Genomic DNA, 27,314 nt, shown 5'->3' with positions numbered 1-27,314 from the left:
ATTTTATTGTAAGTACAGTTTTACATTTATGACCCCAACAAAAATATAAGAAGAATTCTCACATCACAGAGGCAACCTGGGAATATTTTGAGATTTCTGTACAAAAGCGTATATTTTTAATGAATTTTTAACTTTTTACCAGTTTTTCTGTATATTTGGACAACAACGTAATTAATTTTTGTTAGAAAGCTTTTTAGGTATACAGTAAATATAAGCCATTTATAACATCCCACATATACCTATGGTGATCTGAGATTTTTCTCCTAATTTTAGAAAGTAGCACTATTTTTTTTATGAATATTTTTATTTTTGTTGTGACCTTTATAGTTATATTTCCCAATTTTTCTTCAAAAAAGCTTTGAGTCTACTGATTTAAAAACAACATCATATTATTCCGCATGTTAACACTGCCATGTGAGAATATTTTGGTAATTTTAGGATGATTTATGTATTTTTCATGATTTTTTAAAACATTTGTTCAGTAAGTCACAAAATGAAACTCATAGTTTTTGTTGAAAATCTTTTAAATCTAAAGACATTATCAAGTGTTTATGTTATTGGTAATATTCCGTTGATGTATAGATCATTGTTTGATAACCTCACTCATTAAATCTTCACGTTCTTTAATAAGGAAACAGTGGAATTCCATTGTAATCACGATTGAGGAGTCAGCCATGCCTCTGAAAGATATGTGTATAGGCTTTGCAGGTTTAATGACGTATCCTGAGTGTTAGTTTCATTGCGCCGGTTGAAGTGAGCTGACGGGACGCCGGCGGGAGAACGTGTTTTTGGGGCTGGACCGCGTGAGGACTGGCGAAGTGGAGGGCGGGGCCGGGTAGGCGACTGGCGCTGGGGGCTTGGAACCCGTTGATAACTGCTTGCAGTTCTAGTTTATTATTATTATTTATTATTCTTCTCCGCTAATACTGTATGGGGGCAGGAGCCTGAAATTGCGAGAAAAAATCTGACAAGGCAGTCTGATAGAAAATCCTGACCGCTACTCAGATTCGAAAATTTGGACCCCGAATCACCTAGGTGGCGCTATTGCGGAGGTGAACACGTTTCAGTTACTAGCTCCCAAACCGTAGGTCCTACAGTCAAAAACTTTATATGTACATGATCCTTGGATGATTCTGCATGTCGTTTGTATTGGCCACGCCCATTTCCGCCTAACTAGATTTTTTGCTAGATCGCAAAAAACACAAAACATAGTTTTAATTACCTATTCGTCATTTTTCGTCGAATCAACTTCAAACTTCGTACATATGATTTACGGACTAAGATAAGTTGTTGTGATGAAGAAACACGCGAAAATATTGAAAATTGGGCTAATGACACCATCTCAAATTCTGTTAGCTAGCTAGCACATGTGCTAATTGATGATATCTCCACCGTTGTTCAAGATAAAATGATGAGACTCTAGACCCTTACAAAGTATGAGCGGTAAGCCCAATATACTCAATTTTGTTTGGATTCACCAATAGGGGGCGCTTAAGAGCCAAAAAGTTAGTTTGAGCGAAACGGCTGGATGGATTTTCACAGAACTTGGCAGATATGTTAATCATCGGACCCTTAAGCTACATTTTGAAAATGATTAAAAAGTGGGCGTGGCTTATAGGCTTTAAAAATTTTCGCCCTTTAACTCATGAAAAATACATATTTTGTACAGAAACTTATAAATCATTTCAGTCATAGTGACATCTACAAGCACAGAAAGAAATTGGAATTTTGTCCAATAGGTGGCGCTGTTGTACCCAAAAAATGGTTTTGGCATGTTTCTCCTCAATGTTTCAGTAAAAAAACAAATGTTCTCATCCATTATGTTCATTGAGTCAGTCAAATTAAGATGAGTATTTTAAAAAATGTTTTAAACTTTTGCTAATTAGTAGAAATTTGCATAGTAAGTCAAACGTACTTTCGTTAACTCCTCCCGGCCGTCAAACTCAATCACATCACAACTTTCCCTGACAAGAGAGGAGGAGCGGCTGACCAAAAGTTGTGAAGGGATTTTGGATAATTTGCTTATTTGATTTTATATGATTTTTTAAAATAATTTTTTGGGAATGAAAAAGTTTTTTTAGCATAACTTCACTAGATTTTGACATTTTTCAAAGTTGTTCATAACATTCATACCTAAGGTCAATTCAAGTGTATATGTTGATTTTCAGCTTGATTCAACAACAGGGGGCGCTATAACTAGGAAGAAACTATACTGCTGAACTGGCTAAATGGATCTGCACGAAACTTGGTGGTTGTCATCCCTATAGAGTCTTAAGACTACATTATCAATATGGTAATGATTGATCAAAGTGGGCGTGGTTTATGATCATTTAAAATTTCAAATTTGAAAAATTTCCTAAAAATCATTATTTGCATGTAAGAGGCTAAGATTTTCAGGTTCTGTTAACTGCATCAGATGCAGCTTAGATCATGAAAACCGCAGCTCCATGAAGAGGTTTGCGCTTTAAATTTACGAAAATACAATTTTAGGCTAGCAATTTTAGTGCAAATTCTCTTTTCACAATCTTCTTGAAATTTGGCACAAAGGTCACTCTTACGTGGTTTATGAAATAAAAAAAATGTCGTCTTGATTTGAGCTCCCCCTTGTGTTTAATAATAGGACAAATTTTTGTTTACAGCCACTAATGCAAATATTATTTTATTGTAAGAAAAGTTTAACAGTTATGTTCCTTACAAAAATATGACCACAATACACTCATCACAGAGGCAATCTGGGAATATTTTGACATTTTTGTACAAAAGCATTGATTTTTAATGAATTTTTAACTTTTTGCCAGTTTTTCTGTACAGGTGGACAAAAACGTAAATAAATTTTGTTAGAAAGGTTTTTAGGTATACAGTAAATATAAACCATTCATAACAGTCCACATGTACCTATGGTGATCTGAAATTATTCTTCTAATTTTACAAAGTAGCACTATTTTTTTATGAATATTAAAATTTTGGCTGTGATCCTTATAGTTATATTTACCAATTTTTCTTCAAAAAAGCTTTGAATCTACTGATTTAAAAACAACAGCATATTATTCCGCATGTTAACCTTGCTGCGTGAGAATATTTTGGTAATTTTAAGATGATATATGTATTTTTCAGGATTTTTTGAAATCATTTGATCAGTGAGTCACAAAGTGAAACTTATAGTTTTTGTTGAAAATCTTTTAAATCTAAAGACATTATTAAGTATTTATGTTATTTATTATATTCTGTTCATGTATAGATTATTGTTTGATAATCTCACTCATTAAATCTTCACGTTCTTTAATAAGGAAACAGTGGAATTCCATTGTAACCACGATTGAGAAGTCAGCCATGCCTCTGAAAGATATGTGTATAGGCTTTGCAGGTTTAATGAGGTATCCTGAGTGTTACTTTCATTGCGCCGGTTGAAGTGAGCTGACGGGACGCCGGCGGGAGAACGTCTTTTTGGGGCGGGACCGCGTGAGGACTGGCGAAGTTGAGGGCAGGGCCGGGTGGTCGACTGGCGCTGGGGGCTTGGAACCCGTTGATAACTGCTTGCAGTTCTAGTTAGGGTTCCAAGCCCAAAGGGCAGGGAACCCTATTGTTTTTCTACGGATTTTTCATTATTTATTATTTATTATTTATTATTATTATTCTTCTCCGCTGTGTCTGTATGGGCGCAAGAGCCTGAAATTGCCAGGGAAAATCTGACATGGCAGTCTGATAGAAAATCCTGACCGCTACTCAGATTCGAAAATTTGGACCCCGCGTCACCTAGGTGGCGCTATTGCGGAGGTCAACACGTTTTAGCTACTAGCTCCCAAACCGTAGGTCCTATAGTCAAAAACTTTATATGTCCATGATCCTTGGATGATTCTCCATCTTTTTTGTATTGGCCACGCCCATTTCCGCCTAACTAGATTTTTTGCTAGATCGCAAAAAACGCAAAACTTACTTTTAATCACCTATTCATCATTTTTTGTCGAATCAACTTCAAACTTCGTACATGTGATCTATGGACTAAGCTAAGTTGTTGTGATGAAGAAAAATGCAGAAATATTGAAAATTGGGCTAATGACACCATGTCAAAATCAGCGCGCTAGCTAGCACATGTGGTAATTGATGATATCTTCACCATTTCTCAAGATAAACTGATGAGACTCTAGACCCTTATGAAGTATGAGCGGTAAGCCCTATCTACCCCATTTTGTTTGGATTCACCAATAGGGGGCGCTAAAGAGTCAAAAAGTTTGTTTGAGCTAAACGGCTTGATGGATTTCCCCAGAACTTGGCACATATGTTAGTCATCGGACCCTTAAGCTACATTTTGAAAATGATTAAAAAGTGGGCGTGGCTTATAGGCTTTAAAATTTTTCGCCCTTTTACTCATGAAAAATATATATTCTAAACAGAAAATTACAATTCTTATCAGTCATAGTGACATCTACAATCACAGAAAATTTTTTGAATTTTGTCCAATAGGTGGCGCTGTGGTACCCCAAAAATATTTTTGGCATGGTTCTCCCCATTTCTTTCGTAAAAAAACAAATGATCTCATCCAGTGTGTTCAGTGAGTCAGTCAAATTTAGATGAGTATTTTAACAAATGTTTTAAACTTATGCAAATTAGTAGAAATTTGCATAGTAAGTCCAACGTACTTTCGTTAACTCCTCCCGGCCGTCAAACTCAATCACATCACAACTTTCCCTGACAAGAGAGGAGGAGCGGCTGACCAAAAGATGTGAAGGGATTTTGGATAATTTGCTTATTTTTTTTAATATGATTTTTTAAAATAATTTTTTGGGAATGAAAAAGTTTTTTTAGCGTAACTTCAAAAGACTTTGACATTTTTCAAAGCTGTTCATAACAATCATACCTAAGGTCAATTCAAGTGTATGTCCTGGTTTTCACCTTGATTAAACAATAGGGGGCGCTATAACTGGGAAGAAATTATATTGCTGAACCAGCTAAATGGATCTGCACGAAACTTAGTGGTTGTCATCACTATAGAGTCTTAAGACTACATTATCAATATGGTAATGATTGATCAAAGTGGGCGTGGTTTATGATCATTTAAAATTTCAAATTTGAAAAATTCCCTAAAAATCACAATTTGCATGTAAGAGGCTAAGATTTCCAGATTGTGTCAACTGGATTGGCTAGAGCTTATGTCACGAAAGCCGCAGCTCCATGAAGAGGTTTGCGCTTTATATTTACGAAAATACATTTTTAGGCTAGCAATTGTAGCGCAAATTCTGTTCTCACAATCTTCTTGTAATTTGCCACAAAGTTCACTCTTAGGTGGTTTATGAAAGAAAAAAAATGTCGTATTGATTTGAGCTCCCCCTTGTGTTTAATTGTAGGACATATTTTTGTCTACAGCCACTAATGCAAATATTATTTTATTGTAAGTACAGTTTTACATTTATGACCCCAACAAAAATATAAGAAGAATTCTCACATCACAGAGGCAACCTGGGAATATTTTGAGATTTCTGTACAAAAGCATAGATTTTTAATGAATTTTTAACTTTTTACCAGTTTTTCTGTATAGTTGGACAACAACGTAATTAATTTTTGTTAGAAAGTTTTTTTTAGGTATACAGTAAATATAAGCCATTTACAACATTCCACATGTACCTATGGTGATCTGAGATTTTTCTCCTAATTTTAGAAAGTAGCACTATTTTTTTATGAATATTTGAATTTTTGTTGTGACCTTTATAGTTATATTTCCCAATTTTTCTTCAAAAAAGCTTTGAGTCTACTGATTTAAAAACAACATCATATTATTCCGCATCTTAACACTGCCATGTGAGAATATTTTGGTAATTTTATGATGATTTATGTATTTTTCATGATTTTTTAAAACATTTGGTCAGTAAGTCACAAAATGAAACTCGTAGTTTTTGTTGAAAATCTTTTAAATCTAAAGACATTATCAAGTATTTATGTTATTTGTAATATTCTGTTGATGTATAGATCATTGTTTGATAATCTCACTCATTAAATCTTCACGTTCTTTAATAAGGAAACAGTGGAATTCCATTGTAATCACGGTTGAGAAGTCAGCCATGCCTCTGAAAGATATGTGTATAGGCTTTGCAGGTTTAATGACGTATCCCGAGTGTTACTTTCGTTGCGCCGGTTGAAGTGAGCTGACGGGACGCCGGCGGGAGAACGTGTTTTTGGGGCGGGACCGCGTGAGGACTGGCGAAGTTGAGGGCGGGGCGGGTGGGCGACTGGCGCTGGGGGCTTGGAACCCGTTGATAACTGCTTGCAGTTCTAGTTATTTATTATTCTTCTCCGCTACGTTTGTATGGGGGCAGGAGCCAGAAATTGCCAGGAAAAATCTGACACGGCAGTCTGATACAAAATCCTGACCGCTACTCAGATTCGAAAATTTGGACCCCGCGTCACCTAGGTGGCGCTATTGCAGAGGTCAACACGTTTCAGCTACTAGCTCCCAAACCGTAGGTCCTACAGTCATAAACTTTATATGTACATGATCCTTGGGTGATTCTCCATCTTTTTTGTATTGGCCACGCCCATTTCCGCCTAACTAGATTTTTTGCTAGATCGCAAAAAACTCAAAACTTACTTTTAATCACCTATTCGTCATTTTTCGTCGAATCAACTTCAAACTTCGTACATATGATCTATGGACTAAGATAAGTTGTGGTGATGAAGAAAAATGCAGAAATATTGAAAATTGGGCTAATGACACCATGTCAAAATCAGTGTGCTAGCTAGCACATGTGCTAATTGATGATATCTTCACCATTTCTCAAGATAAATTGATGAGACTCTACACCCTTATGAAGTATGAGCGGTAAGCCCTATCTACCCGATTTTGTGTGGATTCACCAATAGGGGGCGCTAAAGAGTCAAAAAGTTTGTTTCAGCTAAACGGCTTGATGGATTTCCACAGAACTTGGCACATATGTTAATCATCGGACCCTTAAGCTATATTTTGAAAATGATTAAAAAGTGGGCGTGGCTTATAGGCTATAAATAGGCTTTAAACGTTTTCGCCCATTTACTCCTGAAAAATACATATTCTATACAGAAAATTACAATTCATATCAGTCATAATGACATCTACAATCACAGAAAATTTTTTGAATTTTGTCCAATAGGTGGCGCTGTGGTACCCCAAAAATATTTTTGGCATGTTTCTCCCCATTACTTTCGTAAAAAAACAAATGATCTCATCCAGTATGTTCATTGAGTCAGTCAAATTTAGATGAGTATTTTAAAAAATGTTTTAAACTTATGCAAATTAGTAGAAATTTGCATAGTAAGTCCAACGTACTTTCGTTAACTCCTCCCGGCCGTCAAACTCAATCACATCACATCTTTCCCTGACAAGAGAGGAGGAGCGGCTGACCAAAAGATGTGAAGGGATTTTGGATAATTTGCTTATTTTTTTTAATATGATTTTTTTTAAAAAAATTTTGGAGAATGAAAAAATTTTTTTAGAGTAACTTCAAAAGATTTTGACATTTTTCAAAGCTGTTCATAACAGTCATACCTAAGGTCAATTCAAGTGTATGTCCTGGTTTTCAACTTGATTAAACAATAGGGGGCGCTATAACTGGGAAGAAATTATACTGCTGAACTGGCTAAATGGATCTGCACGAAACTTAGTGGTTGTCATCACTATAGAGTCTTAAGATTACATTATCAATATGGTAATGATTTATCAAAGTGGGCGTGGCTTATGATCATTTAAAATTTCAAATTTGAAAAATTTCCTAAAAATCATTATTTGCATGTAAGAGGCTAAGATTTCCAGATTGTGTTAGCTGGATAGGCTAGAGCTTATGTCACGAAAGCCGCAGCTCCATGTTGAGGTTTACGCTTTATATTTATGAAAATACATTTTTAGGCTAGCAATTGTAGCGCAAATTCTGTTCTCACAACCTTCTTGTAATTTGCTACAAAGTTCACTCTTAGGTGGTTTATGAAACAAAAAAAATGTCGTCTTGATATGAGCTCCCCCTTGTGTTTAATTTTAGGACATATTTTTGTCTACAGACACTAATGCAAATATTATTTTATTGTAAGTACAGTTTTACATTTATGACCCCAACAAAAATATAAGAAGAATTCTCACGTCACAGAGGCAACCTGGGAATATTTTGAGATTTCTGTACAAAAGCATAGATTTTTAATTAATTTTTAACTTTTTACCAGTTTTTCTGTATAGTTGGACAACAACGTAATTAATTTTTGTTAGAAAACTTTTTAGGTATACAGTAAATATAAGCCATTTACAACATTCCACACGTACCTATGGTGATCTGAGATTTTTCTCCTAATTATAGAAAGTAGCACTATTTTTTTATGAATATTTAAATTTTTGTTGTGACCTTTATAGTTATATTTCCTAATTTTTCTTCAAAAAAGCTTTGAGTCAACTGATTTAAAAACAACATCATATTATTCCGCATGTTAACACTGCCATGTGAGAATATTTTGGTAATTTTATGATGATTTATGTATTTTTCATGATTTTTTAAAACAATTGATCAGTAAGTCACAAAATGAAACTCATTGTTTTTGTTGAAAATCTATTAAATCTAAAGACATTATCAAGTCTTTATGTTATTTGTAATATTCTGTTGATGTATAGATGATTGTTTGATAATCTCACTCATTAAATCTTCACGTTCTTTAATAAGGAAACAGTGGAATTCCATTGTAATCACGATTGAGAAGTCAGCCATGCCTCTGAAAGATATGTGTATAGGCTTTGCAGGTTTAATGACGTATCCTGAGTGTTACTTTCATTGCGCCGGTTGAAGTGAGCTGACGGGACGCCGGCGGGAGAACGTGTTTTTGGGGCGGGACCGCGTGAGGACTGGCGAAGTTGAGGGCGGGGCGGGTGGGCGACTGGCGCTGGGGGCTTGGAACCCGTTGATAACTGCTTGCAGTTCTAGTTAGGGTTCCAAGCCCAAAGGGCAGGGAACCCTATTGTTTTTCTACGGATTTTTCATTATTATTTATTATTATTCTTCTCCGCTACGTCTGTATGGGGGCAGGAGCCAGAAATTGCCAGGAAAAATCTGCCATGGCAGTCTGATAGCAAAACCTCACCGCTACTCAGAATCGAAAATTTGAACCCCGCATTACCTAGGTGGCGCTATTGCAGAGGTCAACACGTTTCAGCTACTAGCTCCCAAACCGTAGGTCCTACAGTCAAAAACTTTATATGTACCTAATCCTTGGATGATTCTGCATCTTTTTTGTATTGGCCACGCCCATTTCCGCCTAACTAGATTTTTTGCTAGATCGCAAAAAATGCAAAACTTAGTTTTAATCACCTATTCGTCAATTTTTGTCGAATCTACTTCAAACTTCGTACATATGATCTATGGACTAAGATAAGTTGTGGTGATGAAGAAAAATGCAGAAATATTGAAAATTGGGCTAATGACACCATATCAAAATCTGTGAGCTAGCTAGCACATGTGCTAATTGATGATATCTTCACCATTTTTCAAGATAAATTGATGAGACTCTAGACCCTTATGAAGTATGAGCGGTAAGCCCTATCTACCCGATTTTGTGTGGATTCACCAATAGGGGGCGCTAAAGAGTCAAAAAGTTTGTTTCAGCTAAACGGCTTGATGGATTTCCACAGAACTTGGCACATATGTTAATCATCGGACCCTTAAGCTATATTTTGAAAATGATTAAAAAGTGGGCGTGGCTTATAGGCTATAAATAGGCTTTAAACGTTTTCGCCCATTTACTCCTGAAAAATACATATTCTATACAGAAAATTACAATTCATATCAGTCATAATGACATCTACAATCACAGAAAATTTTTTGAATTTTGTCCAATAGGTGGCGCTGTGGTACCCCAAAAATATTTTTGGCATGTTTCTCCCCATTACTTTCGTAAAAAAACAAATGATCTCATCCAGTATGTTCATTGAGTCAGTCAAATTTAGATGAGTATTTTAAAAAATGTTTTAAACTTATGCAAATTAGTAGAAATTTGCATAGTAAGTCCAACGTACTTTCGTTAACTCCTCCCGGCCGTCAAACTCAATCACATCACATCTTTCCCTGACAAGAGAGGAGGAGCGGCTGACCAAAAGATGTGAAGGGATTTTGGATAATTTGCTTATTTTTTTTAATATGATTTTTTTTAAAAAAATTTTGGAGAATGAAAAAAATTTTTTAGAGTAACTTCAAAAGATTTTGACATTTTTCAAAGCTGTTCATAACAGTCATACCTAAGGTCAATTCAAGTGTATGTCCTGGTTTTCAACTTGATTAAACAATAGGGGGCGCTATAACTGGGAAGAAATTATACTGCTGAACTGGCTAAATGGATCTGCACGAAACTTAGTGGTTGTCATCACTATAGAGTCTTAAGATTACATTATCAATATGGTAATGATTTATCAAAGTGGGCGTGGCTTATGATCATTTAAAATTTCAAATTTGAAAAATTTCCTAAAAATCATTATTTGCATGTAAGAGGCTAAGATTTCCAGATTGTGTTAGCTGGATAGGCTAGAGCTTATGTCACGAAAGCCGCAGCTCCATGTTGAGGTTTACGCTTTATATTTATGAAAATACATTTTTAGGCTAGCAATTGTAGCGCAAATTCTGTTCTCACAACCTTCTTGTAATTTGCTACAAAGTTCACTCTTAGGTGGTTTATGAAACAAAAAAAATGTCGTCTTGATATGAGCTCCCCCTTGTGTTTAATTTTAGGACATATTTTTGTCTACAGACACTAATGCAAATATTATTTTATTGTAAGTACAGTTTTACATTTATGACCCCAACAAAAATATAAGAAGAATTCTCACGTCACAGAGGCAACCTGGGAATATTTTGAGATTTCTGTACAAAAGCATAGATTTTTAATTAATTTTTAACTTTTTACCAGTTTTTCTGTATAGTTGGACAACAACGTAATTAATTTTTGTTAGAAAACTTTTTAGGTATACAGTAAATATAAGCCATTTACAACATTCCACACGTACCTATGGTGATCTGAGATTTTTCTCCTAATTATAGAAAGTAGCACTATTTTTTTATGAATATTTAAATTTTTGTTGTGACCTTTATAGTTATATTTCCTAATTTTTCTTCAAAAAAGCTTTGAGTCAACTGATTTAAAAACAACATCATATTATTCCGCATGTTAACACTGCCATGTGAGAATATTTTGGTAATTTTATGATGATTTATGTATTTTTCATGATTTTTTAAAACAATTGATCAGTAAGTCACAAAATGAAACTCATTGTTTTTGTTGAAAATCTATTAAATCTAAAGACATTATCAAGTCTTTATGTTATTTGTAATATTCTGTTGATGTATAGATGATTGTTTGATAATCTCACTCATTAAATCTTCACGTTCTTTAATAAGGAAACAGTGGAATTCCATTGTAATCACGATTGAGAAGTCAGCCATGCCTCTGAAAGATATGTGTATAGGCTTTGCAGGTTTAATGACGTATCCTGAGTGTTACTTTCATTGCGCCGGTTGAAGTGAGCTGACGGGACGCCGGCGGGAGAACGTGTTTTTGGGGCGGGACCGCGTGAGGACTGGCGAAGTTGAGGGCGGGGCGGGTGGGCGACTGGCGCTGGGGGCTTGGAACCCGTTGATAACTGCTTGCAGTTCTAGTTAGGGTTCCAAGCCCAAAGGGCAGGGAACCCTATTGTTTTTCTACGGATTTTTCATTATTATTTATTATTATTCTTCTCCGCTACGTCTGTATGGGGGCAGGAGCCAGAAATTGCCAGGAAAAATCTGCCATGGCAGTCTGATAGCAAAACCTCACCGCTACTCAGAATCGAAAATTTGAACCCCGCATTACCTAGGTGGCGCTATTGCAGAGGTCAACACGTTTCAGCTACTAGCTCCCAAACCGTAGGTCCTACAGTCAAAAACTTTATATGTACCTAATCCTTGGATGATTCTGCATCTTTTTTGTATTGGCCACGCCCATTTCCGCCTAACTAGATTTTTTGCTAGATCGCAAAAAATGCAAAACTTAGTTTTAATCACCTATTCGTCAATTTTTGTCGAATCTACTTCAAACTTCGTACATATGATCTATGGACTAAGATAAGTTGTTGTGATGAAGAAAAATGCAGAAATATTGAAAATTGGGCTAATGACACCATATCAAAATCTGTGAGCTAGCTAGCACATGTGGCAATTGATGATATCTTCACCATTTTTCAAGATAAATTGATGAGACTCTAGACCCTTATGAAGTATGAGCGGTAAGCCCTATCTACCCCATTTTGTTTGGATTCACCAATAGGGGGCGCTAAAGAGTCAAAAAGTTTGTTTCAGCTAAACGGCTTGATGGATTTCCACAGAACTTGGCACATATGTTAATCATTGGACCCTTAAGCTATATTTTCAAAATGATTAAAAAGTGGGCGTGGCTTATAGGCTTTAAAATTTTTCGCCCTTTTACTCATGAAAAACACATATTCTATACAGAAAGTTACAATTCATATCGGTCACAGCGACATCTACAAAAGCAGAAAAAGGTTTGAATTTTGTCCAATAGTTGGCGCTGTTGTACCCCAAAAATGTTTTTGGCATCTTTCTCCCCATTTCTTTCGTAAAAAAACAAATGGTCTCGTCCGGTATGTTCATTGAGTCAGTCAAATTTAGAAGAGTATTTTAAAAAATAATTTAAACTTATGCTAATTAGTAGAAATTTGCATAGTAAGTCAAACGTACTTTCATTAACTCCTCCCGGCCGTCTAACTCAATCACATCACAACTTTCCCTGACAAGAGAGGAGGAGCAGCTGACCAAAAGATGTGAAGGGATTTTGGATAATTTGCTTATTTGTTTTTATATGATTTTTTAAAATAATTTTTTTGGAATGAAAAATTTTTTTAGCGTAACTTCAAAAGATTTTGACATTTTTCAAAGCTGTTCATAACAGTCATACCTAAGGTCAATTCAAGTGTATGTTCTGGTTTTCAACTTGATTAAACAATAGGGGGCGCTATAACTGGGACGAAATTTTACTGCTGAACCGGCTAAATGGATCTTCATGAAACTTAGTGGTTGTCATCACTATAGAGTCTTAAGACTACATTATCAATATGGTAATGATTGATCCAAGTGGGCGTGGTTTATGTTCATTTAAAATTTCAAATTTGAAAAATTTCCTAAAAATCACTATTTTCATGTAAGAGGCTAAGATTTCCAGATTGTGTTAACTGGATAGGCTAGAGCTTAAGTCATGAAAGCCGCAGCTCCACGAAGAGGTTTGCGCTTTATATTTACAAAAATACATTTTTAGGCTAGCATTTGTAGCGCAAATTCTGTTCTCACAATCTTCTTGTAATTTGGCACAAAGTTCACTCTTAGGTGGTTTATGAAAGAAAAAAAATGTCGTCTGGATTTGAGCTCCCCCTTGTGTTTAATTATAGGACATATTTTTGTCTACAGCCAATAATGCAAATATTATTTTATTGTAAGAAAAGTTTAACAATTATGATCCTTACAAAAATATGAGCACAATAGACACATCACAGAGGCAATCTGGGAATATTTTGAGATTTTTGTACAAAAGCATTGATTTTTAATGAATTTTTTACTTTTTGCCAGTTTTTTGTATAGTTGGGCAAAAAGTAACTATTTTTTATTAGAAAGTTTTTCTTAGGTACAAAGTAAATAAAAAACATTTATAACATTCCACATGTGCCTATGGTGATCTGAGATTTTTCTATTAATTTTAGAAAGTAGCATTATTTTTTTATGAATATTTTAATTTTGACTGTGAGCCTTAAAGTTATATTTACCGATTTTTCTTCAAAAAAGCTTTGAGTCTACTGATTTAAAAACAACATCATATTATTCTGCATGTTAACACTGCCATGTGAGAATATTTTGGTAATTTTATGATGATTTATGTATTTTTCATGATTTTTTAAAACATTTGGTCAGTAAGTCACAAAATGAAACTCGTAGTTTTTGTTGAAAATCTTTTAAATCTAAAGACATTATCAAGTATTTATGTTATTTGTAATATTCTGTTGATGTATAGATCATTGTTTGATAATCTCACTCATTAAATCTTCACGTTCTTTAATAAGGAAACAGTGGAATTCCATTGTAACCACGATTGAGAAGTCAGCCATGCCTCTGAAAGATATGTGTATAGGCTTTGCAGGTTTGATGACGTATCCTGAGTGTTACTTTCGTTGCTCCGGTTGAAGTGAGCTGACGGGACGCCGGCGGTAGAACGTGTTTTTGGGGCGGGACCGCGTGAGGACTGGCGAAGTTGAGGGCGGGGCGGGTGGGCGACTGGCGCTTGTGGCTTGGAACCCGTTGATAACTGCTTGCAGTTCTAGTTAGGGTTCCAAGCCCAAAGGGCAGGGAACCCTATTGTTTTTCTACGGATTTTTCATTATTTATTATTTATTATTTATTATTATTATTCTTCTCCGCTGTGTCTGTATGGGCGCAAGAGCCTGAAATTGCCAGGGAAAATCTGACATGGCAGTCTGATAGAAAATCCTGACCGCTACTCAGATTCGAAAATTTGGACCCCGCGTCACCTAGGTGGCGCTATTGCGGAGGTCAACACGTTTTAGTTACTAGCTCCCAAACCGTAGGTCCTATAGTCAAAAACTTTATATGTCCATGATCCTTGGATGATTCTCCATCTTTTTTGTATTGGCCACGCCCATTTCCGCCTAACTAGATTTTTTGCTAGATCGCAAAAAACGCAAAACTTACTTTTAATCACCTATTCGTCAGTTTTCGTCGAATCAACTTCAAACTTCGTACATGTGATCTATGGACTAAGGTAAGTTGTTGTGATGAAGAAAAATGCAGAAATATTGAAAATTGGGCTAATGACACCATGTCAAAATCTGTGCGCTAGCTAGCACATGAGGTAATTGATGATATCTTGACCATTTCTCAAGAAAAATTGATGAGACTCTAGACCCTTATGAAGTATGAGCGGTAAGCCCTATCTACCCCATTTTGTTTGGATTCACCAATAGGGGGCGCTAAAGAGTCAAAAAGTTTGTTTCAGCTAAACGGCTTGATGGATTTCCACAGAACTTGGCATATATGTTAATCATCGGACCCTTAAGCTATATTTTGAAAATGATTAAAAAGTGGGCGTGGCTTATAGGATTTAAAAATTTACGCCCTTTTACTCATGAAAAATACATATTCTATACAGAAAATTACAATTCATATCAGTCATAGTGACATCTACAATCACAGAAATTTTTTTGAATTTTGTCCAATAGGTGGCGCTGTGGTACCCCAAAAATATTTTTGGCATGGTTCTCCCCATTTCTTTCGTAAAAAAACAAATGATCTCATCCAGTGTGTTCATTGAATCAGTCAAATTTAGATGAGTATTATAAAAACTGTTTTAAACTTATGCAAATTAGTAGAAATTTGCATAGTAAGTCCAACGTACTTTCGTTAACTCCTCCCGGCCGTCAAACTCAATCACATCACAACTTTCCCTGACAAGAGAGGAGGAGCGGCTGACCAAAAGATGTGAAGGGATTTTGGATAATTTGCTTATTTTTTTAATATGATTTTTTAAAATAATTTTTTGGGAATGAAAAAGTTTTTTTAGCGTAACTTCAAAAGACTTTGACATTTTTCATAGCTGTTCATAACAATCATACCTAAGGTCAATTCAAGTGTATGTCCTGGTTTTCACCTTGATTAAACAATAGGGGGCGCTATAACTGGGAAGAAATTATATTGCTGAACCAGCTAAATGGATCTGCACGAAACTTAGTGGTTGTCATCACTATAGAGTCTTAAGACTACATTATCAATATGGTAATGATTGATCAAAGTGGGCGTGGTTTATGATCATTTAAAATTTCAAATTTGAAAAATTTCCTAAAAATCACAATTTGCATGTAAGAGGCTAAGATTTCCAGATTGTGTTAACTGGATTGGCTAGAGCTTATGTCACGAAAGCCGCAGCTCCATGAAGAGGTTTGCGCTTTATATTTACGAAAATACATTTTTAGGCTAGCAATTGTAGCGCAAATTCTGTTCTCACAATCTTCTTGTAATTTGCCACAAAGTTCACTCTTAGGTGGTTTATGAAAGAACAAAAATGTCGTATTGATTTGAGCTCCCCCTTGTGTTTAATTGTAGGACATATTTTTGTCTACAGCCACTAATGTAAATATTATTTTATTGTAAGTACAGTTTTACATTTATGACGCCAACAAAAATATAAGAAGAATTCTCACATCACAGAGGCAACCTGGGAATATTTTGAGATTTCTGTACAAAAGCATAGATTTTTAATGAATTTTTAACTTTTTACCAGTTTTTCTTTATAGTTGGACAACAACGTAATTAATTTTTGTTAGAAAGTTTTTTTTAGGTATACAGTAAATATAAGCCGTTTACAACATTCCACATGTACCTATGGTGATCTGAGATTTTTCTCCTAATTTTAGAAAGTAGCACTATTTTTTTATGAATATTTGAATTTTTGTTGTGACCTTTATAGTTATATTTCCCAATTTTTCTTCAAAAAAGCTTTGAGTCTACTGATTTAAAAACAACATCATATTATTCCGCATGTTAACACTGCCATGTGAGAATATTTTGGTAATTTTAGGATGATTTATGTATTTTTCATGATTTTTTAAAACATTTGGTCAGTAAGTCACAAAATGAAACTCGTAGTTTTTGTTGAAAATCTTTTAAATCTAAAGACATTATCAAGTATTTATGTTATTTGTAATATTCTGTTGATGTATAGATCATTGTTTGATAATCTCACTCATTAAATCTTCACCTTCTTTAATAAGGAAACAGTGGAATTCCATTGTAATCACGGTTGAGAAGTCTGCCATGCCTCTGAAAGATATGTGTATAGGCTTTGCAGGTTTAATGACGTATCCTGAGTGTTACTTTCGTTGCGCCGGTTGAAGTGAGCTGACGGGACGCCGGCGGGAGAACGTGTTTTTGGGGCGGGACCGCGTGAGGACTGGCGAAGTTGAGGGCGGGGCCGGGTGGGCGACTGGCGCTGGGGGCTTGGAACCCGTTGATAACTGCTTGCAGTTCTAGTTAGGGTTCCAAGCCCAAAGGGCAGGGAACCCTATTGTTTTTCTACGGATTTTTCATTATTAGGGTTCCAAGCCCAAAGGGCAGGGAACCCTATTGTTTTTCTACGGATTTTTCATTATTATTTATTATTCTTCTCCGCTTGATCTTTATGGGGGCAAGAGCCTGAAATTGCCAGGGAAAATCTGACATGGCAGTCTGATAGAAAATCCTGACCGCTACTCAGATTCGAAAATTTGGACCCCGCGTCACCTAGGTGGCGCTATTGCGGAGGTCAACACGTTTCAGCTACTAGCTCCCAAACCGTATGTCGTACAGTCATAAACTTTATATGTACATGATCCTTGGGTGATTCTCCATCTTTTTTGTATTGGCCACGCCCATTTCCGCCTAACTAGATTTTTTGCTAGATCGCAAAAAACGCAAAACTTACTTTTAATCACCTATTCGTCATTTTTCGTCGAATCAACTTCAAACTTCGTACATATGATCTATGGACTAAGATAAGTTGTGGTGATGAAAGAAAAATGCAGAAATATTGAAAATTGGGCTAATGACACCATGTCAAAATCAGTGTGCTAGCTAGCACATGTGGTAATTGATGATATCTTCACCATTTCTCAAGATAAATTTATGAGACTCCAGACCCTTATGAAGTATGAGCGGTAAGCCCTATCTACCCGATTTTGTGTGGATTCACCAATAGGGGGCGCTAAAGAGTCAAAAAGTTTGTTTCAGCTAAACGGCTTGATGGATTTCCACAGAACTTGGCACATATGTTAATCATCGGACCCTTAAGCTATATTTTGAAAATGATTAAAAAGTGGGCGTGGCTTATAGGCTATAAATAGGCTTTAAACGTTTTCGCCCATTTACTCCTGAAAAATACATATTCTATACAGAAAATTACAATTCATATCAGTCATAATGACATCTACAATCACAGAAAATTTTTTGAATTTTGTCCAATAGGTGGCGCTGTGGTACCCCAAAAATATTTTTGGCATGTTTCTCCCCATTACTTTCGTAAAAAAACAAATGATCTCATCCAGTATGTTCATTGAGTCAGTCAAATTTAGATGAGTATTTTAAAAAATGTTTTAAACTTATGCAAATTAGTAGAAATTTGCATAGTAAGTCCAACGTACTTTCGTTAACTCCTCCCGGCCGTCAAACTCAATCACATCACAACTTTCCCTGACAAGAGAGGAGGAGCGGCTGACCAAAAGTTGTGAAGGGATTTTGGATAATTTGCTTATTTTTTTTAATATGATTTTTTAAAATTATTTTTGGGGAATGAAAAAGTTTTTTTAGCGTAACTTCAAAAGATTTTGACATTTTTCAAAGCTGTTCATAACAGTCATACCTAAGGTCAATTCAAGTGTATGTTCTGGTTTTCAACTTGATTAAACAATAGGGGGCGCTATAACTAGGAAGAAATTATACTGCTGAACTGGCTAAATGGATCTGCACGAAACTTAGTGCTTGTCAATAATATAGAGTCTTAAGATTACATTATCAATATGGTAATGATTGATCAAAGTGGGCGTGGTTTATGATCATTTAAAATTTCAAATTTGAAAAATTTCCTAAAAATCATTATTTGCAAGTAAGAGGCTAAGATTTCCAGATTGTGTTAACTGGATAGGCTAGAGCTTATGTCACGAAAGCCGCAGCTCCACGAAGAGGTTTGCGCTTTATATTTATGAAAATACATTTTTAGGCTAGCAATTGTAGCGCAAATTCTTTTCTCACAATCTTCTTGTAATTTGGCAAAAAGTTCACTCTTAGGTGGTTTATGAAATTAAAAAATGTCATCTTGATTTGAGCTCCCCCTTGTGTTTAATTATAGGACTAATTTTTGTGTACAGCCACTAATGCAAATATTATTTTATTGTAAGTACAGTTTTACATTTATGACCCAAACAAAAATATGAGAAGAATTCTCACATCACTGAGGCAACCTGGGAATAGTTTGAGATTTCTGTTCAAAAGCATAGATTTTTAATGAATTTTTAACTTTTTACCAGTTTTTCTGTATAGTTGGACAACAACGTAATTAATTTTTGTTAGAAAGCTTTTTAAGTATACAGTAAATATAAGCCATTTACAACATTCCACATGTACCTATGGTGATCTGAGATTTTTCTCCTAATTTTAGAAAGTAGCACTATTTTTTTATGAATATTTTAATTTTTGTTGTGACCTTTATAGTTATATTTCCCAATTTTTCTTCAAAAAAGCTTTGAGTCTACTGATTTAAAAACAACATCATATTATTCCGCATGTTAACACTGCCATGTGAGAATATTTTGGTAATTTTAGGATGATTTATGTATTTTTCATGATTTTTTAAAACATTTGGTCAATAAGTCACAAAATGAAACTCTAAGTTTTTGTTGAAAATCTTTTAAATCTAAAGACATTATCAAGTATTTTTGTTATTTGTAATATTCTGTTGATGTATAGATCATTGTTTGATAATCTCACTCATTAAATCTTCACGTTCTTTAATAGGGAAACAGTGGAATTCCATTGTAATCACGATTGAGAAGTCAGCCATGCCTCTGAAAGATTTGTGGATAGGCTTTGCAAGTTTAACAACGTATCCTGAGTGTTACTGTCATTGCGCCGGTTGAAGTGAGCTGACGGGACGCCGGCGGGAGAACGTGTTTTTGGGACGGGACCGCGTGAGGACTGGCGAAGGTGAGGGCGGGGCCGGGTGGGCGACTGGCGCTGGGGGCTTGGAACCCGTTGATAACTGCTTGCAGTTCTAGTTTATTAGGGTTCCAAGCCCAAAGGGCAGGGAACCCTATTGTTTTTCTACGGATTTTTCATTATTTATTATTTATTATTTATTATTATTATTCTTCTCCGCTGTGTCTGTATGGGCGCAAGAGCCTGAAATTGCCAGGGAAAATCTGACATGGCAGTCTGATAGAAAATCCTGACCGCTACTCAGGTTCGAGAATTTGGACCCCGCGTCACCTAGGTGGCGCTATTGCGGAGGTCAACACGTTTTAGTTACTAGCTCCCAAACCGTAGGTCCTATAGTCAAAAACTTTATATGTCCATGATCCTTGGATGATTCTCCATCTTTTTTGTATTGGCCACGCCCATTTCCGCCTAACTAGATTTTTTGCTAGATCGCAAAAAATGCAAAACTTAGTTTTAATCACCTATTCGTCATTTTTCGTCGAATCAACTTCAAACTTTGTACATATGATCTATGGACTAAGATAAGTTGTTGTGATGCAGAAAAACGCAGAAATATTGAAAATTGGGCTAATGACAACATGTCAAAATCAGTGCGCTAGCTATCACATGTGCTAATTGATGATATCTTCACCATATCTCAAGATAAAGTGATGAGACTCTAGACCCTTATGAAGTATGAGCGGTAAGCCCTATCTTCCCCATTTTGTTCGGATTCACCAAAAGGGGGCGCTAAAGAGGCAAAAAGTTAGTTTGAGCTAAACGGCTTGATGGATTTCCACAGAACTTGGCACATATGTTAATCATCAGACCTTTAAGCTATATTTTGAAAATGATTAAAAAGTGGGCGTGGCTTATAGGCTTTAAAAATTTTCGCCCTTTAACTGATGAAAAATACATATTCTATACAGAAAGTTACAAATTTTATCAGTCATAGTGACATCTACAATCACAGATATAAATTTGAATTTTGTCCAATAGGTGGCGCTGTTGTACCCCAAAAAAGGTTTTGGCATGTCTCTCCTCAATGTTTTAGTAAAAAAACAAATGGGCTCATCCAGTATGTTCATTGAGTCAGTCAAATTTAGATGAGTATTTTAAAAAATAATTTAAACTTATGCTAATTAGTAGAAATTTGCATAGTAAGTCAAACGTACTTTCGTTAACTCCTCCCGGCCGTCAAACTCAATCACATCACAACTTTGCCTGACAAGAGGGGGGGAGCGGCTGACCAAAAGTTGTGAAGGGATTTTGGATAATTTGCTTATTTTTTTTAATATGATTTTTTTAAATAATTTTTTGGGAATGAAAAAGTTTTTTTAGCGTAACTTCAAAAGATTTTGACATTTTTCAAAGCTGTTCATAACACTCATACCTAAGGTCAATTCAAGTGTATGTCCTGGTTTTCAACTTGATTAAACAATAGGGGGCGCTATAACTGGGAAGAAATTATACTGCTCAACCAGCTAAATGGATCTGCACGAAACTTAGTGGTTGTCATCACTATAGAGTCTTAAGACTACATTATCAATATGGTAATGATTGATCAAAGTGGGCGTGGTTTACGATCATTTAAAATTTCAAATTTGAAAAATTTCCTAAAAATCACTATTTGCATGTAAGAGGCTAAGATTTCCAGATTGTGGTTACTGGATAGGCTAGAGCTTATGTCACGATAGCCGCAGCTCCACAAAGAGGTTTGCGCTTTATATTAACAAAAATACATTTTTACGCTAGCAAGTGTGGCACAAATTCTGTTCTCACAATCTTCTTGTAATTTACCACAAAGTTCACTCTTAGGTGGTTTATGAAACAAAAAAAATGTCGTCTTGATTTGAGCTCCCCCTAGTGTTCAATTATAGGACATATTTTTGTCTACAGCCACTAATGCAAATATTATTTTATTGTAAGAAAAGTTTTACATTTATGATCTTACAAAAATATGACCACAATACACACGTCACAGAGGCAATCTGGGAATATTTTGAGATTTTTGTACAAAAGCATTGATTTTTAATGAATTTTTTACTTTTTGCCAGTTATTTTGTATAGTTGGACAACAACGTAATTAATTTTTGTTAGAAAGCTTTTTAGGTATACAGTAAATATAAGCCATTTACAACATTCCACATGTACCTATGGTTATCTGAGATTTTTCTCCTAATTTTAGAAAGTAGCACTATTTTTTTATGAATATTTTAATTTTTGTTGTGACCTTTATAGTTATATTTCCCAATTTTTCTTTAAAAAAGCTTTGAGTCTACTGATTTAAAAACAACATCATATTATTCCGCATGTTACCACTGCCATGTGAGAATATTTTGGTAATTTTAGGATGAGTTGTGTATTTTTCATGATTTTTTTAAACATTTGGTCAGCAAGTCACAAAATGAAACTCATTGTTTTTGTTGAAAATCTATTAAATCTAAACACATTATAAAGTATTTATGTTATTTGTAACATTCTGTTGATGTATAGATTATTGTTTAATAATCTCACTCATTAAATCTTCACGTTCTTTAATAAGGAAACAGTGGAATTCCATTGTAATCACGATTGAGAAGTCAGCCATGCCTCTGAAAGATATGTGTATAGGCTTAGCCGGTTTAATGACGTATCCTGAGTGTTAGTTTCATTGCGCCGGTTGAAGTGAGCTGACGGGACGCCGGCGGGAGAACGTGTTTTTGGGGCGGGACCGCGTGAGGACTGGCGAAGTTGAGGGCGGGGCGGGTGGGCGACTGGCGCTGGTGGCTTGGAACCCGTTGATAACTGCTTGCAGTTCTAGTTATTATTATTCTTCTCCGCTGTGTCTGTATGGGCGCAAGAGCCTGAAATTGCAAGGAAAAATCTGACATGGCAGTCTGATAGAAAATCCTGACCGCTACTCAGATTCGAAAATTTGGACCCCGGGTCACCTAGGTGGCGCTATTGCAGAGGTCAACACGTTTCAGCTACTAGCTCCCAAACCGTAGGTCCTACAGTCAAAAACTTTATATGCACATGATCCTTGATTGATTCTCCATCTTTTTTGTATTGGCCACGCCCATTTCCGCCTAACTAGATTTTTTGCTAGATCGCAAAAAATGCAAAACTTAGTTTTAATCACCTATTCGACATTTTTCGTCGAATCAACTTCAAACTTCGTACATGTGATCTATGGACTAGGCTAAGTTGTTGTGATGAAGAAAAATGCAGAAATATTGAAAATTGGGCTAATGACACCATGTCAAAATCAGTGCGCTAGCTAGCACATGTGTTAATTGATGATATCTTCACCATTTCTCAAAATAAATTGATGAGACTCTAGAACCTTACAAAGTATGAGCGGTAAGTCCTATCTACCCCATTTTGTTTGGATTCACCAATAGGGGGCGCTAAAGAGTCAAAAAGTTTGTTTCAGCTAAACGGCTTGATGGATTTCCACAGAACTTGGCACATATGTTAATCGTCGGACCCTTAAGCTATATTTTGAAAATGATTAAAAAGTGGGCGTGGCTTATAGGCTTTAAAAATTTTCGCCCTTTTACTCATGAAAAATACATATTCTATACAGAAAATTACAATTCATATCAGTCATCGTGACATCTACAATCACAGAAAATTTTTTGAATTTTGTCCAATAGGTGGCGCTCTGGTACCCCAAAAATATTTTTGGCATGTTTCTCCCCATTTCTTTTGTAAAAAAACAAATGATCTATTCCAATGTGTTCTTTGAGTCAGTCAAATTTAGATGAGTAATTTAAAAAATGTTTTAAACTTATGCAAATTAGTCGAAATTTGCATAGTAAGTCCAACGTACTTTCGTTAACTCCTCCCGGCCGTCAAACTCAATCACATCAAAACTTTCCCTGACAAGAGAGGAGGAGCGGCTGACCAAAAGATGTGAAGGGATTTTCGATAATTTGCTTATTTTTTTAAATATGATTTTTTTAAATAATTTTTTGGGAATGAAAAAGTTTTTTTAGCGTAACTTCAAGAGATTTTGACATTTTTCAAAGCTGTTCATAACAGTCATACCTAAGGTCAATTCAAGTGTATGTCCTGGTTTTCAACTTGATTAAACAATAGGGGGCGCTATAACTGGGAAGAAATTATACTGCTGAACCGGCTAAATGGATCGGCACGAAACTTAGTGGCTGTCATCACTATAAAGTCTTAAGACTACATTATCAATATGGTAATGATTGATCAAAGTGGGCGTGGTTTATGATCATTTAAAATTTCAAATTTGAAAAATTTCCTAAAAATCACTATTTGCATGTAAGAGGCTAAGATTTCCAGATTGTGTTAAATGAATAGGCTAGAGCTTATGTCACGAAAGCCGCAGCTCCACAAAGAGGTTTGCGCTTTATATTTACGAAAATACGTTTTTAGGCTAGCAATTGTAGCGCAAATTCTGTTCTCACAATCTTCTTGTAATTTGCCACAAAGTTCACTCTTAGGTGGGTTATGAAACAAAAAAAATGTCGTCTTGATTTGAGCTCCCCCTAGTGTTTAATTATAGGACATATTTTTGTCTACAGCCACTAATGCAAGTATTATTTTATTGTAAGTACAGTTTTACATTTATGACCCCAACAAAAATATAAGAAGAATTCTCACATCACAGAGGCAACCTGGGAATATTTTGAGATTTCTGTACAAAAGCGTATATTTTTAATGAATTTTTAACTTTTTACCAGTTTTTCTGTATATTTGGACAACAACGTAATTAATTTTTGTTAGAAAGCTTTTTAGGTATACAGTAAATATAAGCCATTTATAACATCCCACATGTACCTATGGTGATCTGAGATTTTTCTCCTAATTTTAGAAAGTAGCACTATTTTTTTATGAATATTTTTATTTTTGTTGTGACCTTTATAGTTATATTTCCCAATTTTTCTTCAAAAAAGCTTTGAGTCTACTGATTTAAAAACAACATCATATTATTCCGCATGTTAACACTGCCATGTGAGAATATTTTGGTAATTTTAGGATGATTTATGTATTTTTCATGATTTTTTAAAACATTTGTTCAGTAAGTCACAAAATGAAACTCATAGTTTTTGTTGAAAATCTTTTAAATCTAAAGACATTATCAAGTGTTTATGTTATTGGTAATATTCTGTTGATGTATAGATCATTGTTTGATAACCTCACTCATTAAATCTTCACGTTCTTTAATAAGGAAACAGTGGAATTCCATTGTAATCACGATTGAGGAGTCAGCCATGCCTCTGAAAGATATGTGTATAGGCTTTGCAGGTTTAATGACGTATCCTGAGTGTTACTTTCATTGCGCCGGTTGAAGTGAGCTGACGAACGCCGGCGGGAGAACGTGTTTTTGGGGCGGGACCGCGTGAGGACTGGCGAAGTGGAGGGCGGGGCCGGGTAGGCGACTGGCGCTGGGGGCTTGGAACCCGTTGATAACTGCTTGCAGTTCTAGTTAGGGTTCCAAGCCCAAAGGGCAGGGAACCCTATTGTTTTTCTACGGATTTTTCATTATTATTTATTATTCTTCTCCGCTACGTTTGTATGGGGGCAGGAGCCAGAAATTGCCAGGAAAAATCTGACATGGCAGTCTGATACAAAATCCTGACCGCTACTCAGATTCGAAAATTTGGACCCCGCGTCACCTAGGTGGCGCTATTGCGGAGGTCAACACGTTTCAGCTACTAGCTCCCAAACCGTAGGTCCTACAGTCATAAACTTTATATGTACATGATCCTTGGGTGATTCTCCATCTTTTTTGTATTGGCCACGCCCATTTCCGCCTAACTAGATTTTTTGCTAGATCGCAAAAAACTCAAAACTTACTTTTAATCACCTATTCGTCATTTTTCGTCGAATCAACTTCAAACTTCGTACATATGATCTATGGACTAAGATAAGTTGTGGTGATGAAGAAAAAGGCAGAAATATTGAAAATTGGGCTAATGACACCATGTCAAAATCAGTGTGCTAGCTAGCACATGTGGTAATTGATGATATCTTCACCATTTCTCAAGATAAATTGATGAGACTCTACACCCTTATGAAGTATGAGCGGTAAGCCCTATCTACCCGATTTTGTGTGGATTCACCAATAGGGGGCGCTAAAGAGTCAAAAAGTTTGTTTCAGCTAAACGGCTTGATGGATTTCCACAGAACTTGGCACATATGTTAATCATCGGACCCTTAAGCTATATTTTGAAAATGATTAAAAAGTGGGCGTGGCTTATAGGCTATAAATAGGCTTTAAACGTTTTCGCCCATTTACTCCTGAAAAATACATATTCTATACAGAAAATTACAATTCATATCAGTCATAATGACATCTACAATCACAGAAAATTTTTTGAATTTTGTCCAATAGGTGGCGCTGTGGTACCCCAAAAATATTTTTGGCATGTTTCTCCCCATTACTTTCGTAAAAAAACAAATGATCTCATCCAGTATGTTCATTGAGTCAGTCAAATTTAGATGAGTATTTTAAAAAATGTTTTAAACTTATGCAAATTAGTAGAAATTTGCATAGTAAGTCCAACGTACTTTCGTTAACTCCTCCCGGCCGTCAAACTCAATCACATCACATCTTTCCCTGACAAGAGAGGAGGAGCGGCTGACCAAAAGATGTGAAGGGATTTTGGATAATTTGCTTATTTTTTTTAATATGATTTTTTTTTAAAAATTTTGGAGAATGAAAAAGTTTTTTTAGAGTAACTTCAAAAGATTTTGACATTTTTCAAAGCTGTTCATAACAGTCATACCTAAGGTCAATTCAAGTGTATGTCCTGGTTTTCAACTTGATTAAACAATAGGGGGCGCTATAACTGGGAAGAAATTATACTACTGAACTGGCTAAATGGATCTGCACGAAACTTAGTGGTTGTCATCACTATAGAGTCTTAAGATTACATCATCAATATGGTAATGATTTATCAAAGTGGGCGTGGCTTATGATCATTTAAAATTTCAAATTTGAAAAATTTCCTAAAAATCATTATTTGCATGTAAGAGGCTAAGATTTCCAGATTGTGTTAGCTGGATAGGCTAGAGCTTATGTCACGAAAGCCGCAGCTCCATGTTGAGGTTTACGCTTTATATTTATGAAAATACATTTTTAGGCTAGCAATTGTAGCGCAAATTCTGTTCTCACAACCTTCTTGTAATTTGCTACAAAGTTCACTCTTAGGTGGTTTATGAAACAAAAAAAATGTTGTCTTGATATGAGCTCCCCCTTGTGTTTAATTTTAGGACATATTTTTGTCTACAGACACTAATGCAAATATTATTTTATTGTAAGTACAGTTTTACATTTATGACCCCAACAAAAATATAAAAAGAATTCTCACGTCACAGAGGCAACCTGGGAATATTTTGAGATTTCTGTACAAAAGCATAGATTTTTAATTAATTTTTAACTTTTTACCAGTTTTTCTGTATAGTTGGACAACAACGTAATTAATTTTTGTTAGAAAACTTTTTAGGTATACAGTAAATATAAGCCATTTACAACATTCCACACGTACCTATGGTGATCTGAGATTTTTCTCCTAATTTTAGAAAGTA

Source organism: Nothobranchius furzeri, chromosome 13 (genome assembly GCF_043380555.1).
Source record: "Nothobranchius furzeri strain GRZ-AD chromosome 13, NfurGRZ-RIMD1, whole genome shotgun sequence".
Lineage (NCBI taxonomy): Eukaryota > Metazoa > Chordata > Actinopteri > Cyprinodontiformes > Nothobranchiidae > Nothobranchius > Nothobranchius furzeri.
This window is presented reverse-complemented; position numbering follows the sequence as displayed.